The 18,008-nt window shown below is 31.9% G+C and overlaps 1 long non-coding RNA gene across 1 annotated transcript; it reads right to left on the bottom strand.

The window, feature by feature from the left end:
- Positions 1-283: 283 nt before the first annotated feature.
- LOC108373434 (uncharacterized) lies at positions 284-3,251 on the bottom strand. The gene is made up of 2 exons (XR_001848963.1): positions 2,601-3,251; positions 284-933 (listed from the first exon to the last, which is right to left on the bottom strand). It is a non-coding gene; the product is annotated as an uncharacterized LOC108373434 (long non-coding RNA).
- Between the last annotated feature and the right edge of the window lie 14,757 nt (positions 3,252-18,008).

Genomic DNA, 18,008 nt, shown 5'->3' with positions numbered 1-18,008 from the left:
TGATAAAAAAAAAAATACTGGAAAAAATATTAACAATCTTTCTACATGTATATAAGCTCGTTATGCATTATTTACGTAAATGTATAGTTTATACTCACTTTGGTTGATTGATTGGCTCTAGATAGAGAGTTTAATTAAAGACTTAAAAGGTTGGGGAGGATTTGTAATTTATTTTTACCTTAGTTGTTGTTTTCATATTTTTTTGAGGTATTTTTTTTGGTATTTTGTTTTCTTTTCTTCTCCTTTGTTTTATATAAGCTTTTGGTTCAGTGACATATTTTAAGTGAAAAATAACGCAGTTTTGAATAACATAATTTGTGAATGACCAATAAAAGCATAAATGTTAATAAATTTCATTTACTATGTAGTTAGGTTATGGCAACTACAGTATATTCTTCATATCATTCAGTGCCTACAAATTTCTATATATGTACGTATATAAGTATTTTTAACTGTTGTTTTCACTTCAACGTTTTTGTTTTTTCTTTGTTTTATAAATTGTGTTAAGGAGTTCTTAATTATTTCTCGCAAATATTGGGGAGCTCAATAAATGCTTTTTTAAGTATGTATGTATTAACTAAATAAGTGAAACAATTATACCAATTCTGCAACATAGCATTCCTCTACCGTTGATGATAAGGGCTTTTTTTTGGCAGTAGAAGAAACAACAATCTCGCAGAAGAAGAAGAAGAAGAATGTTTAGCCGCAAGTTCTATAATTTCTGTAGATGGGTATGTAGGTTATCGCTTTGTCTTCAGTTTTAAACGAGCTCTGCGCCTATGGTCAATTATTGTGTTTTATATTGATTTCAGAGTTCTGACTTTCTGCCTTAGCAGCAAACTGCAATAACATTTAGTTATTTACATACAGTTTGCATGTGTAGTAGAGAGCTTATAAGCGACAAAATTGCTTTTCAAAGACGACGACGAATAACTATAAAGTTCAAAGAAAGAAATATGGTTACGATATATACGATTGTAAGAGAAACTTATGAATATAGATTTAAATTATTTTAGAATTAAAACTATTTTTCTAAATCTATGGTATTTATGTATGTATGTGCTTTTGTTCGATATTATATAGCGGTTGAGTTGAGTTTTTATGAGTTTTCGTTATGAAGTGATGTAAAACAAATCAGGATAATTTGAGCTCTATGGAGTAAGTGAATTGCTTATTGCCTATGGTAGTGTGAAGTACAAAAAAAATATATTGTTTCGGCATCCCATAAACTAGCAGATAGAATTTAAAAGTACCTCGAAGCGCTGTAGAGATGTTTTAGAAGAAAAACCTCTCATATGGACGTGGATGGTGAAAAACAAATCGGGATAATTTGCGCTTTATGGAATAAGGGAGCTGCTTATTTCCTATGGCTGTATGATATACAAAAAATGTGGTTTGGCATGCCATATACTGGCAGAGAGAATTTAGAAGAACATCGATGCGCTGTAGAAATGTTTTAGAAAAAAACTTTCATATGGACGTGGATGATGAAAAACAAATCGAGATAAGTTGAGCTTTGCAGAATAAGTAAATTGTTAATTGCCTATGGTAGCGTTATATGCAAAAAAAATATGGTTTTATCATGCCATATACTAGCAGAGAGAATTAATGGAACATCAATGTGGAGTAGAATATTTTAGAAAAAAAATTTAATATGGATGGGTACGTCAACTTGATAAAAAAAATATTTAACTTAATGTTGTAGAAAATTGCTATGAAATGTCATTCCGTAAATTCCTAAAAATGGAGTGTTGGTATCGAAAGTCCTTGCTTAATTAAAAAAAAAAAAATACGAATTTTGTGGAGAAATACGCAAGTAGAATGGAGAAAGAATAATCTAAGAAATGGGAATGGATTCTTTAGCATTTTTCTAGTGCATACTGATCAATTTATATGCCTGAATAAGAACTGTATCACAAAAAAAGGCAGCTGCTACTGATCAATTTATATGCCTGAAAAAGAACTGTATCGCAAAAAAAGGCAGCTGCTACTTCATATGTATCGTAGAAAATATTCTAGAACATTCGTCGGAGAGATCTTCGTAAATGTGTATGTATACAGGAAACTATTCATATATGTATGAGTGTAGGTATATATTAAATATATAGTATGTATAACAGCAATAAACTACGCAGCTGCATTTAAAATAATAGCTTGGAGTGAGTGAAACGAAAGTAGACTTGTGTGGTGTGGAAACTTTTGCGTATACACAAAATTCGTCACCAGGTAGAGAATCACGTATACATAATTTTCGTACTAAGTATATAACTATGTATCTATACATTATGTATACATATGACTGAAAAAAAAAATACTTGTGATACAGAAGTGCGCACCTAGTATGGAAAATTCCAATTTCGCAACGCGGCGTTAACAAATGGCAGTTCAGATATGTACGACGCAGTTTTTAGATACGAAAAAAGGTATGACTCATATATGACGTTAGGAGAAAAAAAAATCTAATATATCAATTATATAGGTATGTAGGTATTTAGGTACGTAAAATATAAATCGTTAAATATATAAAATTGTCTAAATATTACATATCTACATATGTATATGTATATATAAAAAATTAACGCCAGAACACTTTTGTGTACCTTACTCATTTTCCACATCCATTTGTGGCCAACACACACACACACACACTCCTCAACGCAGTTTTCTGCCTTCGGCTGTACGTGTTTGCCTGCTTGCCTTGCCTGCCTGCCTGTATGTCTTCACTCAACAACACATTCCTGCCTGGCCTGCCCATAGATTCCTCTCAGTCAAGAGTACATCTCAGTCATCCTGCCTAAACAGATCCTAGCAACGCAAAAACTTTCCTCAGCATTACGTCAGATCTTTGCGGACAGACAGATATGTATATGTACCAGTTATGGTAAGCCAGCAGACCAGAAGTAAAATTCCATGCGTTGTCTTTTTGCCTAGCCTCCTCTCTTAGGTAATGTGATTTCCAAATATGCTCAATGTACTCATTGTATAATAACGCCATCTCAGCTAACCGGGATCATCTTCCTCTAATAAGACTTGCAACTTCTTCCAAAAACACCAACTTCCGTTAACCATTTTTGCAGACTTCATTTTTCAACCAATACTCAAAAAGCACTGTTCTCTTCTTTGAAAACCGCTGAACCCAAGCAAAAAAAAACAATTTATTCACTTTCTTTAACTTTTAACACTTTTCAAGATTTCTTTCTATAAACACTCTGCTGCACGGCCAAAGTACAAATGTTGGCGTGCTGGCTAGCGCTGCCCTATTTATACCTGCTAGCTGTGCAGCTCAGAAAATTCGTGAAAATTCTACTAGCGATAGTATTGATTTTCGCTTCAAATCTTCCGTTTCGCTTTAACATATGGGTATTTTATGAGTCGCCTTTTCTGCTTTGTGTGGCACGTATTGAATACATATGTACGCTATGTATATACTTTGACGCACACGTATTTGTTAGCTGTGTTGTGTGTGTCTTATCGGCGAATAAGCCCAGCCAACCAACGGAGTCCGCAAGGTATACAATTTTGACTTCCTGTGCGGTGCGCTAATCCTTCTAGGGAAGCTGTGGAAAGATACCCTAAGGAGCCTATCCGCCAAACAAAAGTGCCTTTTGAATATATTTAAAAAAAAAAATGTGCCAATAGGACTTCTTTGAATGAGTGATTTCGGTGTTCAAGAAAGCTCACACAGATAATCCGCAAAGACTTCGTGCGTCTAGGATTTTTTAAGAGCACTCCTTAAATCATCCGAAGATAACATAGACGCAGTGCTTTCGTGATTCGAAAAAGGTCCGAAGAGGAGGCTCAAAATGCTCCTAGTTTTATTTATAATTACAGTAAAACCCGCTTAAGTACCTCACGAAAAATTTCACCTTTTTGAGTTACTTAAAAGAACCCGTTTAAGTACGTCGATACGGGTACTTAACCGCTCATAAATATTAAAGTAGTTACTTCTTCTTGTTAACTTAAATTAATAAATCCTCGAATAAAACATGAACATTTAATGAAGTATACGTAGTTTACAACCAAGATTGTAGAATTATTGAAACACATAAACAAAAACTTTATAAAGAAATCGATAAAGCAATGTTTATATTTAATAAGAATTCAATTCTTTAAAGTCATTGATTATACATATTTATAAATACATACAGTGGTGGACATATCTAGCATTTCGGAGCAAATTCAAAATGATGTTCGCCACTTATAACTATTTAGTAATTTTTAAGGTTTTTCAATTAAAACACAGTTTGTTCCCTAACAAATGCCTTATAAAGGGCTGTTTGCAGCTCTCAAGAAAAACGAAAAATCCTAATAAAATAACGTACAAGAAATGGAAAAGACATTTTCTACTGTCAAAATTTCTTAAATCATTTTGCATCTCTCAAGAAAAATATCTTAGGGTATTTATTTCTTCAAGAAAATTTAAAGCCAACAGAAATAATGAAACATATTTCTATTGAGTGCTGCAAACAGCCCTTGAAGCGAAGCTTAAAATTTTGTAGAACACTGAAAAAAAATCATCAAATTTTCAACAAAATTTCAAACTTTTTTTTTCAAAAGTGTTATAGCCCATTCAAAAAAAATTATAAGTAAAAGGGTAAATGGGATACAAAAAATTGGTTGGGTAAATAAGCGGCGAGGTACTTAAGAGAGGGATTTTCTTCAGATTACATTAAAATATTCACGGTGCCCAAAAATGTTGGTTACTTAAGCGGGTTTCACTGTAGTAAGTATTGTATCATTTTTTTTAAGTTTTCCTTTTTATTGAAAACCACATTAAATGGTATTTTATATTGATTATTAATTTTCTGGATAATCAAAAAATTTAAACGGAGAAACTAATAAGGCTATTTTGTATCTTTTTTCATAAGTTTTTTTTTTTTTGAGGTTTCAAACCATTTTGCGCTGCTCGATTAAATTCTTTGACAGAGCCAATAAAATTTATATTAAAAAAAAAAAATTCTAACGCTAGCCAAAATTTATTTTGTACGCCTTATTTTAAATCCCTAAATCTTCGCTACTGTCATAACGTCAACAGCTTTTTTACGGTTTCCCTTTCCTGAAATATTGGATTCGTTTTTTTTACGAGTTTTCGTTTACCGAACGCCAAGCGTCGAATATCGACCGCTTTGTAGAGCACACTAATTTTTTCAATCAAATTCTATTCAATTGAAATTTGTTCAGTAATTTGACTGCATTTGGCTGGCTGGGTAGTAGTTTGCGTGTTTTGCTCTTTTAAGCGAATGAGATAATACAGCCAAGCTGAACTGGTGCAATACATAGGCTATTAATGCGATGTACAATGAGCTTTTTTACGTTTCAACAATAAAAAATGTTTTGATTTCGACTTGTAAACGGAAAATATTTTCAAAATTTAATATTTTAATTTGTAAACATAAATTTTCGGATGAAAAAGAAAATAACAAATAGAATACGTACCTAAGTACATATGTATAAAAATATGTATGTATCTACGAACTCTTTTGTACGCTACCCAGCAAACATTTTCGGTCCAAGATGAGTCTTCCGTTCCATTTCAATAATTTCAATTATATATAATCGCCGAAGAATCGTCACACGTAAACTCTGTCTACCTTGCACCGAGTTCTTCCATAATGGGGACCTTAAACGGTCAAAATTGCGTGCCTGTGTAATTTGATGGTTTGACTTATACGCGTCAATAAAATTTCTGTTTTTCGTTTTTTTTTTTGTTGAAGTTGCATCGTCACCGGAAAATCAAAACTGGAATTTGTATTAATTTATTAATTCGAAAACAAAGTCAAACTATTTTTCCATGCTTATCGTTTATTTAATTTAAATTCAAATAGCACCTTAAATGGTCTTCAACACAAGTCAAACGACCATCAAACTTAATTAATACCAAAACTGCTTTGATGTTGGCCAAAAATACATCAAACTCATGTGACACACACAAACGAAATTCCACTAACACATACATACATGCAATTTGATCAAAAAAGTTGATCGTGTAAGGTCCCTAAAGTTTTACAGTCGTCTCGTAGAAGCATGTAAGTCTTCGATGACTCATTTAAAAAATTCATGAGCGAATCGTTACCAAATATATTCTGGGACTCTTCTAAATTTATTGGCGATTTGTTATTTATATTCTTCCGCGACTATTACGAATTTTAAGTACTAAATACTGATAAATTTTAATTGTCATCAAAAAGCTGACTGGGTTTATGTATATATGTACATATCTTTGTATGTATATATGTATATATATATATAGTTTCATGTAGTACATATATGCATAAATAAGTACATACGTGCCATATGTGTCATACATAATATACATAGGTGTGTATTCATTTCATATGTGTTCGCTTTAAAGATTATATTTAGCTCTTTTCAACTGATGGAAATTTCCTATACCTATATGAAAGATTGAAGAGAATCAAATACAGTGGATATCTTTTTTGTGATGCGCTACAACCGGGTGGCTGAGTGTTCTGGAAATTTTCCACCCGGTTCGATAACATTCTATGTAATACTTAGTATACTTAAAAATAAAGCATCAGTGTACGAAATAAAGGTTTTCACAACAGACAAATTGGAATAATTGGTTCTAAATACTTTTAAAATTTCAATTAACATTCTTTGTAGGTATATGGACATTAATGAAAAAAATCTCGACTTAACAAGCTATTGATTTGTACATATTAAATGCATATGCGTGTATCTTAGGGTGGTCCAAAAAAAAAGTAACGTCAGAATTTTAATACTCCCATCCCTTAGGGTTGTTCGATATTGAAAAAATATACCAATATTTCTTTTATTTTTAAATCAAAAAATATTTGCAGGGGAAAAGCACTTTTCGTAGAAATGGTATGGAATTCCTGAAAATCAATACTTTTCGATCGAAAAACTCTGGTTGTCGTCTTGAGATTTCTTATAACAATACTCAATAGTTTATTTAACCATTTTTAAATACTAAAGGTTTTTTATTTATACCCACATCGCATTTTCTAAAATTTTCTGAGGGTTTTGGCGGACCTATAAAATATAGTTACTAAAAAAAAGGGCCAAATAAATAACTGGGTAATATTATTGGAAATCTCCTGAAAAGAAATAGAGTTTTCCGATCGAAAAATATTTATTTTCAAGAATTCTATACCATTTCTAGGAAAAGTTGTTTCTTTGCCATATAAAATACATGGAAAACTTTAAGCGCTTTGAGCGATCTCTATATGTTTTTTGATTTCAAAATAAAAAAGTATGGGTATAGAACAATTCTAGGGGGTAAGAGCTTGAAAATTCCGGCTTTACTTATTCACATATATTTTTGGACCACCCAGTGTATATACTTGTACAATGTACATATATCCAAATATGTATGTTTTGAGAAAACGTCCCTAAATGTATGCCGCGCTTCAAATCATCAATGCGCAGTTACGTATGTCAGTGTTCGGACCACTTAAATGCGACTCAGGACCAAATCACTCGTAAAATCGGAGAAAAAACAAAATTTCCGCAGTAGATTTTCATTTTTTATTTTCGGTTTTCTGCATATCAAAAACTTTAAAATTTTGTATGAACAAGTTTTTGGCAAATTTGACTAGGGGTTCCCCTAACTAATATTCTGCGCTGGTATGTAATAAAAATTTAGTAGCCGGTAAATAAAGTTCTTGTCAATTTTTAAACCCTAATTTTTATTACCACCTCATATGCCGATAACAAAATATTTCCCCGTGAAATATGCAATGCCAGAATTCCCACAATTCCTCATAGCTGAATTGCTGAGTATTTTCACTGCATTACCAACTACCTAGAATCGCGGTGGCAAGAACTGGTAACATTTTTTGGTAATAAAATTGCCCGTTTACAAAATCTTCGGTAACGTGCGGAATATACCTGTTATATATAGGAACTTTAACTGAGTTGTATGAAATTGAAATCAGTTAAATCTTTTAGTAAAACTCGAATCAATTTAACAGCCAATTTCACGAAAGCAACTTCAATTCAAAATCATTTAAATTTTTTGAAATTTGACAGAAAATAAAAAATAATTTTTCATTTAAATTGCTGGTGAAATCGGCTATAAAAGTAATAATTTGAGTGTTTATATAGGTATGAAGCTAGAAGTAATTTTTTATAAAAGTAGAACATACTTACGTATACATCAGAGCTTTTGTAAAAAGATACCCTGCGAGCATTACACCCTGGATCTTTTCTACTTCAAGAAAGGTTACTCAATAACGACTTAACACGTTATCCAAGTTGTTGACTACCTGTTAAATGTTATGTAGTTAGTGTTAACCAGACATTGAGTAACCCAACCTTAGTCTCCTTGCGCTTTTTATAGGTTTCATGTCCGAAAACTTTTTAAAGCAGCAATATGCCAAATTTCAATTCTTTTCTATGAAAATGTAACAGAATTACTATATTGATTAATTTTGTTATGCAAGTTTTTACTTGATGCTAAATTTTTTTGGGTTGCCTAAAAAAACGGCCCCAGAGGACCAGATCGTGAGTGAGCAAATGGAGTAGGTTTCAAGACCAGCAGACTCAAAATTAAAAAAAAAAAAACTGGAGTAAATCTACTCCCATCGGAGGAAAGTCCGAATGATGGTATATATGTATGTATGTTTGTACGTGTACATACGAGGAGCGCATGATAAGTTCATGGCCTAAGGTTTTATATAGATACATACATATATATATATATATTTTTAATCCCCCTAATGAAATACACGTTTCACATGTAAATATAATGCCAGTGAAAACGTATTCTTCAGATTTCTCTTCAAAAGTTCACTTTCATTTCACATTTAAATTTGTAAATCTAAAAAAGGAAAAAGTCACTGAGAGACAGTTCCGGGCCGTAGGGTGGGTGATCAATCTGTGTGAAACTTTCGAGTGATTATTCGCGTTTACGAGAATGAGTCACTCAACTAGTATGATTACTAGCAAGTCGATGAGTCATAGCTAATTCCTAAGTGGCGAACTTATCCGCCGTCCATCGTATGCTCATATGTATGTATGTATTGTACATATGCGCATTAGGGCTATCCAAAATATTAAAGATTTAATCACATATGGATGTACCTTATTTATCAAAGTTTTACATACAAAATTTGGCTGAGATTGGTTTATATGTATATAGGTGGTCCATATCCTTTTTTTACGAATCGGTTATTCTAAAAATTATTTTCGCTATCATTTTCCGTTCTGATTTAAACCTTTTGAGATTATTCTACGTAAATTAAAATCAATAAATCCAAGTGCCGATTATGAACTTTACAGTAAAAAGCTAAAAATTTCAGTATACTTTTGGCTTTCATGATTTTGTGAAAGATGCCTTCAGAAATACTCGTAAAGGGCAAATTTGTTCAGTATCTCATAAATAAAGAATAACCCGTGTTTTTGGTCGAAAATGGTGACACACTTATCAGTTTTATATAAAGAACAATATTCCAACGCGAAATTGTATTTAAATGAAAATCTGACAAAGAAATACTAAACAAAGTAAAAATAACCACTCGTGTTCATATTACGCGTAGTTGCGTATGTAACGTATACGCCCCGAACCACCATATGCCAGTCATCTAACGTTTCGTCGCATGCCTTAAATTAAAAACCATTTTATTTAAAAGTGATTTAATATTGGCGTGTACGATTTTTACATAGTATTCCTTATGCACATATACATTACTTTCTTCATTGTATATAACAATTGTAGAAGGAATTTCGAGTTTGTCAATCAAAATTTTAAAAAGGGATTATAGTTTCTCAAATCATAGTCATCTTTAGCATTTTTACAGTTTAATTTTAACATTTAACAATCGTAAGTTATTAAATAAAAAAACAGAATCTTAAATTTCAAAAATTACAAAATATCGGCAACAGATATTCTCCATGCTGCCATTTTTATTAATTTCGGGGTACACTCTTCAATCTTCACAAATATGTTGTATTTCATGCCAACGTCTATTGCCTCTAATATGAACAATCTATTTGAAAACTTCCCAGTTATTAACAAAAAAAAAAGTATGTTTTTTAGAGATATTGAAAAAATTAGTAATTTCGGTACTTTTACGCCTAAATAAACGTTTTAAGGCTGAAATTGTTCCAATTCTTGATAAACTTTTTATTGTACTTCTGGGCCCCATTGATTGAAATAAATGCATGAAGAATGCTTTAGCTTTTTTTTCTGCCGAGAGAAGAGAGTGACACTAAAAAAAAAATCGTGAGATTTGCTGATATGAATGTATCTCCATATCGTTACCTTAAAAAGAAAGGCCCTATCTAGAATTTCTAGAGATTGGCGCTTACACATATGTTAGTGTTTGGCCGAGTTTCTCCTCCGATTTGTGGCGTGCCCCTTGATGTTGTCACACAAAGGGGAGGGACGTACAGGTTTACGCCGACTCCGAACGGCGATTGTATTTTTATGTAAGCTGTTCTTCGTGATAGAAATACACTCGGAGGTTTGCCATTGCCTGCCGAGGAGAGGCCGCAGTTAAGAAAAAACCCTTTTTCTAAATTTTTTTTGCGTTGTCGCTTTGACCAGGGCTTGAACCCCGGCGCTGCGGAGGGGATATTTGTATGGGCGGTAAAATGTCATCGTAGAACGTTTTTTACTTTTGCTATTGGTAATATCTACACCATCTCTCCATTTTCTACTGTAACCAATACAGGGTTCTTAATGGTCTTTTGAAATGGACTACTGAATCTCTTTGAAACCTACAAAAATATTGGTGATTTCTCATAAAGATCTACTGCTGCCACGACAACTGACTCTTGTAATATTTTTTCAACTAATTTACATAAGTTTAAAAATGTTCTTAGTTTGCTTAACCAATTACTTGGTTAATAGATTACCAAATTCTTCTAAGCAAAAAATATACAAATTTCATGGGCATCCTCTAAATTTATACTTAAGAACGTACAATTTGGTGACAGAACCTCTTTCGGCAAGAGGAAAAAGTTTGGAAGTTGCCCCGAGCCTTATATCGCTACTTTTTTTGCCCACCTTAATGTATATACATACATATGCATGCATTCATAAATTTACAAATTTTAATTGGACACACAAAAAAAGAAAAATTATATCCGGGTAAAGAAAAAAACGGGGTTAAGTTAAAAATACACGCATTAAAAATTACTCGGATGCATTTATGCCATATTTTTAGATATTTTAAACTTTGTTTAACAATTAAAATTTGGAACACTAATAAAATTTGAAATTTCTAATAAAACCTCCAGCAAATTTAAATTAATTTTTTATTAGAACACTCGTAAAAATGAATTGAAATGTGTGACGTACATAGTACATACTTATCGAGTTTGCAATACATATGTACATATGTATGTATGAATGTACGCCCTTGTGACCGTGCGGTTCCCACGAATAATTGCTTTTATTGTGACTAATACATATATACATATGTATGTACATTAGACTGCGTCACCAAAAAAGCAGCCGGTTTTCAGCCGGGATTACAAAATCTATTATATTTTAAGACGTCCACCAAAATATTTCGGAAAAATATTAAGATTTAAGCGAGCTGGACCGATTTGAAAATACCTCCAAAAATGGAGTTTTTATGAATAAAAATAGTTTGTTAAAGAACTTCTTGAAAAAAGTCCCCTCAGATGACAAAACAGACTAGGCTTAAAAAATCTGCATGCAAATATTTAAAAATCTTTTCAACGGAATCGTTATAATGGGAATTTTGATGTTGTTTTTACCCTTTTTTCAGAGATTGATTTAAGAAAAACTGAAATAACTGGACCAAAACTATTCTGATTTAGACTTGTGGGATCTCGGTAGAAAGGTATTTTCCGAATATTGTTATTTATGTGCAAAAAAGTCATTCGTGTCCCAATTTTTTTTCAAATAGATACTAATACATCCTAATTCAACTTTGAATGAGCTTGGTAGCAACAAAATAAAAAGGGTGCGAAAATAGCTTTCCAATGATACCTCACAAGTCTAACTCGTAAGAATTTAAGTTCAGTTATGTCATTTGAGGGGATTTTTTTAAAAAACATTTTTAAGAATCTATTTTTATTTATAAAAAAAACTCCGTTTTTGGAGGTATTTTCAAATCGGTCCAGCTCGCTTAAATCGTAATATTTTTCCGAAATATTTTAGTGGACGTCTTAAAATGTAATCAATTTTATAATTCCTATGGAAAAACCGAGCCGATTTTTTTTTGTATGAGGAGTGGTGCAGTCTAATGTACATACCTACTAAGCACAAGTAACCCCTGTTTGCAAGATAACAAACAACGCGCCAGGATGATAAGGGTGCAAATAGACGCTACGGAATTGTTGAAAATTAGGGATATCCTGTTGGTTGTATGTGAAACATTGGGTAGCAGCAGCTGAACAGCTTAGATACTAATTATTATGTACTACTACCTATTCAATGTACGTCGATGTGATATGAAATTTTGGTATTGGTATTAATGCTTCGCGAGCGACGTGACTGCATGTTTTCAATTTGTTAGGAAAATTTGGCATTATATTGCGTCTGGTATTTTTTCGTTGCGTTTTTTTTCTAATCAGAATGCAAACTAGAATGTTTTCTTTTAATTGAAGCTCAAAAGTAATACTTGTAGACTCTCTCTCTAGTAAAATTTACCGATACATTTTTCACATAACATTTTATGCTCTTAACTTCTTTCAGAATGGATATATTCCATCATATTTTCAATGACATAGTAATTTTTCCTTCTTGCACTGCATAATATGAAAGAGAAAATTCTCTAGAATTAAAAAAAAAAATAAATTCTAAAACGACTTTTTCATTACCTTTTCACCCTGATGCGCCAAAAAGTTTAATGGTTTTTGAATCTGCAGAGTTTTCTCTTTCATATGATGGCAATATTTTTATACTAAATTGCACTGAGCTTTTAAAGGTGGAAAGGTGAGAAGTCAATTTTTTCGAAATTGTTCTGTCATTCTGTATAAAAACCAAATTAAAAAAAGTGGACTTGGAACCTTTTAATCTTTAAGTAGCGATATGTATCTTTAAAATTTCAAAGTCCTTTTGAGAAAAATCCGAACGTCAGAGAGAAAAACAAAAAACCTAGTTTTACTATTTTTGGTCCTCAGTTTCGCGAATATATTGATTTTTTGTGTGTAAAATTTACTCTGTCGCACGGTGTTTAGTCCAATAGAAGAGATGTGGAATAAATCGCAAACTAATTTTGATACCGTCGCGCAGTGTTTCGACTATATGGCGGCAGGTGAAAAAAACTTGGTGAAAATATTTTCGACTTTAGTGGGAAAAGTAAAAGTCATTAGTACAAAATTTTACTTCATTTACTCACCCCCGTTAGTTATAGTTAGTTCCACGGATATGTCAAATTCAGAAATCGTGTCATAAAGCGACGAAAGCTGTCGAAAGCGGTTTTGAAATCGACGCATATATCGTCGGAGATAATGCAAAACGGCTTATGTCTATTAGTACCCTTGACACTTAAATGGTTTCTTACTTGCACCTGAATGCAGCTGCAAATCGCACCATCTTCCTCTTGATAACTTATTATAACAAGTATTGTAGCTACAAATTTTGAAAAACTATACTTTTGCATGAAATAATGAAAAAATTAGCCCTCAGCATGGTTGATTTTCTCATAAGTTTGCTAAACAACCGTAAAAACCCAAAACGGATGCATTTCGCCCCTAGACACGAATAAAGGCGCGAGTTCAAAAGTTGACCGCGAAAAAAGACGCATAAAAAACATCAGCGAAGAAAGACGCGTAAATTATTTTCGCGGTCAACTATGTTTGCGAGTGTAATAGTATGTTCATTGGGGTGCTCCAAAAACAGTAAAGTCGAAATTGTATTGCTCTCACCCCCTAGGATTGTTCTATATCGAAAAAAGTATACTCCTATTTTTTTTTTATTTTGAAATCAAAAAAAAAAATATTTAGAGGTCACTCAATGCGCTCAAAGTTTTCCATATATTTTTATATGGGAAAAATAAAATTTTTCGTAGAAATGGTATAGAATTCTTGAAAATCAATATTTTTCGATCGGAAAACTCTGATTCTCTTCAGGAAGCGTTAAATAATAATACCCAATTCTTTATTTAACCATTTTTTAATACTAACGATTTTTTATTGGTATAGAACAAGCCTAGGGGGTGAGAGCATAAAAATTGCGACTATACTTTTTCCCCATGTGCATTTTTGAACTTTTTAAAAACTTCAAATTAACGTATTAGTTTTTTTTCAGTGTATTTCCAAGTATTTCTATGTATGAGTGTTAACTTCCTTTGAGGTGTTTGAACCCTTGGCCGCATTATTGTTGTTGCTCAGCAACAAAGAAATGCCTCTATTTGCTTATGAGAGCTAACGGGACACAAATAAAAATGTCGCTCTCTCTACGCTCCGTCAGCTGCGAGAGCATCGACAAAAACAAGGACACAAGCATGCGGTAAAAGGATACTATAGACTGGTGTGATTTTGTGAGAGTGCAAACTTACACACATCCATATGTACATACAGTCAAACAAACGCACTACATATGGCAAAAACGAGTATATACACATGTACATATGTATATTAAAGCGTAAAGTTACTCGTATGCACCCAACTATTGACTTGTGGTAAGAATAACAAAATTGTTTGCTATTCAAGCTCTTTGAAAATGACGACCGGATGAAAAGGACTGAGATAAACAACTTGTCAACCAAAGTAATTTTGTTCTATTTGACAAATGGCAAGAAAATATACAGCGAAATGACTTTATTTGTTAGACATTTCTGACAAATGGCCCAAGCATATACATACATATTCGCACACACATTGGATGAGAGGACACAGTGATTTGATACCGTAATCTTAATTTTTATTAGCTAATGACACCGTGGTGGGAGCATTTAGCTACACACCTACATATGGATGTACAGATGTATGCACATGAGTAATACTATGTAAAAATACATATACATATATGTATACGAATATGGTACGGAGGAAAGAATCTAGAGTAAACAGTTAATTGCTTTTAAAATGTATGTAAGTGCATATGTATATAGATACGTACATTTTAATGTATACAAAGGACAAAGGACCACTGGCATAAACAAAAACCGGAAGCTTAGTAGCGATTCAAGCACTTTTTTCGAACTTAAAAACAGCTCTAAAGAAATTCTAAATCAGAATGAAGTGTGCATAAGTATCTTTCAGCCTATTGAATTGTATAAGGTATGGAATTTTAATCTATGTATGCAGATACCCTGCAAGAAAAAAAGAAACAAGAAATCATAGCAACTAAAAATTACTTTGGTAAGCTGTCCCTCGAATTTATGACTTAAGTACCCAATTTTACGTCGCCTCCGCAAGGCGGATGTTTTTTTTTCATGAGAAGCTTTTTCGTTGCAGAAATACACTCGGCGTTGCGCCATTGCTAGCCGAGGGCGGTCGGTGTTATAAAATAAATTGTTTAAATGTTGCTCGGACCCAAGTGCTATCTACACACATTAGGAATGTTAATCCCGGGATCCCGGACTTTTTAAGGTCCCGCAAATTTTCGGGATTGGTAATTTGCACTGATGGCAATAATAGAAACTCCTTTTCTTGACCAGTATTGGCTATATTTCTGTTTTTATTTAATAATTAATATTTTTTTTTATAAATTTGTAGCTCATTATACATATAAATAACACCGCCGATAGTAAATTTTAAACACAAATATCAATGCTTTCGCGAAACCTTGGGTCAAATATAGTAAAACTGCGTTTTTAGTTTTTCACTCTGACGTCAGCAATTCAAAAATGATTTAAAAAATTCAGATAAATGTGCTTAGAGAAGAAGTATGAGTATAAAATTAATGAGGAAATCCTGTAGAATTTAAACAGATTCAACAGATTCAGATTCAAAATTGAAATTTTTTAAATTCTAAAGATTTTTCCTACATAATTTGTTACCCATATTTTTATTCTACATTGCATTGAATAATTTTTTAATAATTTTTGGAATTAATCACATCTTTGAAATTAAAAATTCCTTCAAAATAAATCCTGCGGTTAGAGAGAAAAATTAGGTTTCAAGCCCATCTATTTATTATTTATTTCATGGTTCAATATACAATAATAATAATAAATAACAATATAGAAGCATTTTTTTTCGAGAAGTTGTTGAAAAGTAATGAATATCTAAATCCCGCCATCCCGAAAATCCCGGGATCGGAAAAGGCCGAAAAATTAACATCCCTAACACACATACATATATTTACTTAAGTGTTAAGCGTGAACTGAAGCCATCACAAAACTGTCATAAAAATATATACATATAAATATGTACATTCATTCATACTTCAGTCTGAATAAAATGTACATTATTAATTTTACGAAGTTAAGCACAGGCAGGGTCGCAGAGTAGCGAAAATATTCGTATATATGTACATACATATGTATATCCGTTTTTATAACATTTGTTCTACTTAACAAAAAAAAAGAGCAAATAAGCATTAGTAGAAATAGGTAGTAGTAATGAACTGTGGTGGTATGAAAGCAATCACATGCGCGTAATTTTTTTTTTTTTTCGTTGTACAAAGCGTGACCAGAAATAATGTTACTCATACGCCATGTTTCCGCGCGGTTGATCAAACTTAAAATGGAAAAAAATAATTGATTACACGGAAAAGATGAGTCGCAACGAAGTAGTTCCCACTGCAATTAGGATTTCTTCCATCTCAATCCGAGTAATGAAAACCAAAGATATTAAGAGCGACGCACTAATTGTCAATAGTTTTTAATTAATTGAACATTTCTGACAAATTGTGGTATAGTTTTTTAATCCGCAAGATGGCTATTTTCAAAATAAAACCAAATCAAAATAAAATGGTTATCCTTGGAGAGAAAAAAACATTTGTTATTCTATCACAAGTCTTAGAAAAATATCCCTCTCAAAGCACTGGTGTGCCATTCGAGAGATTTCCTTGTTCTAAAAAGAAAAATATATTTTTTAATTACCCTTGAATTTTAGAAACTCAATTTTTCCTTGAAAAATGAAAAAAACTTTTTTTATTTCATTAACCCTTATAATTTTTCTTCCATTAAATTTATTAATCTTATTTCATGTTTATTTTTTATTGGATTAAATATTAAAAAGAAAAATATTTTTATTTCAATAGTGCTTTGTGCCATGATTTTTTTGTTAAGGAAAATGAAAAGACAACAAAGTCTAAGCGGTAGAAGTTATAGCAGCTATTTCGGAGTTCACCACATCTCCTCATCAGACTTATTTTTTCTTGACTTCAGCAGGCCTCGCACCCGCTTCATATACATATAGGTGTAAAGTCAGAAGCGCTAACCACTGAGCTATGCACACCCTATAAACTGCTAAATAGCTGCTATAATTTCTACCACTTAGACATTGGTTTTTTTTTCATTTTTCCTAACAAACAAATCGTGGCACATATAACACTATTGAAATAAGTATTAATACGCCACAACAAAATTGGTGAAAAATATTTTTTTTAATGTCATTTATGTAATTTTTACGAACTTATTTTCTTTTTATATTCAATTCCTTTTCCTTTTTTTAATTTGCTGACTTTATTGTTTTTGTACATTATTTTTATTTTTTATTTTATTGTTTTAAAAGTAAAAATATTGTTTTTTGTAATTTTTGATCTATTTTTGCTTTTCCACTTTGGTTTTTAATTTTTTTTTTGATAACTTTTTGTTAAATTTAGTTTATATTTAACAAAAAAATATATAAAAAATAATAATTAGATAGTTGCCACCTGTTTGAAGATTCCAGTTTAAGTAAACTGATTAGATAAAGTAAATGACTGACTTCCAAAACGTACCAATACAATGTTTAGATACTCTGATATTTAAATTATTGTATATCGTCGTTTAAAGTACAAAACCGCATATCAACACAATGCAAAACCGCGTAAGTAAGGTTGCATAAATTATTTTTTAGAGAGAATAAAAAAACTCATATTTCAAAATGGTTATCTTTTTTATAAAGAAATCGCATTTCTAGCTGGTATATTTCCGGACGAATGGATAAGG

This window comes from Rhagoletis zephyria, unplaced genomic scaffold (assembly GCF_001687245.7).
Source record: "Rhagoletis zephyria isolate East Lansing unplaced genomic scaffold, Rhagoletis_zephyria_1.1 Rzeph_scaffold_06688, whole genome shotgun sequence".
NCBI classification, from domain to species: domain Eukaryota; kingdom Metazoa; phylum Arthropoda; class Insecta; order Diptera; family Tephritidae; genus Rhagoletis; species Rhagoletis zephyria.
The sequence above is the reverse complement of the archived record's forward strand: the minus strand, read 5'-3'. Positions and strand labels throughout refer to the sequence as shown.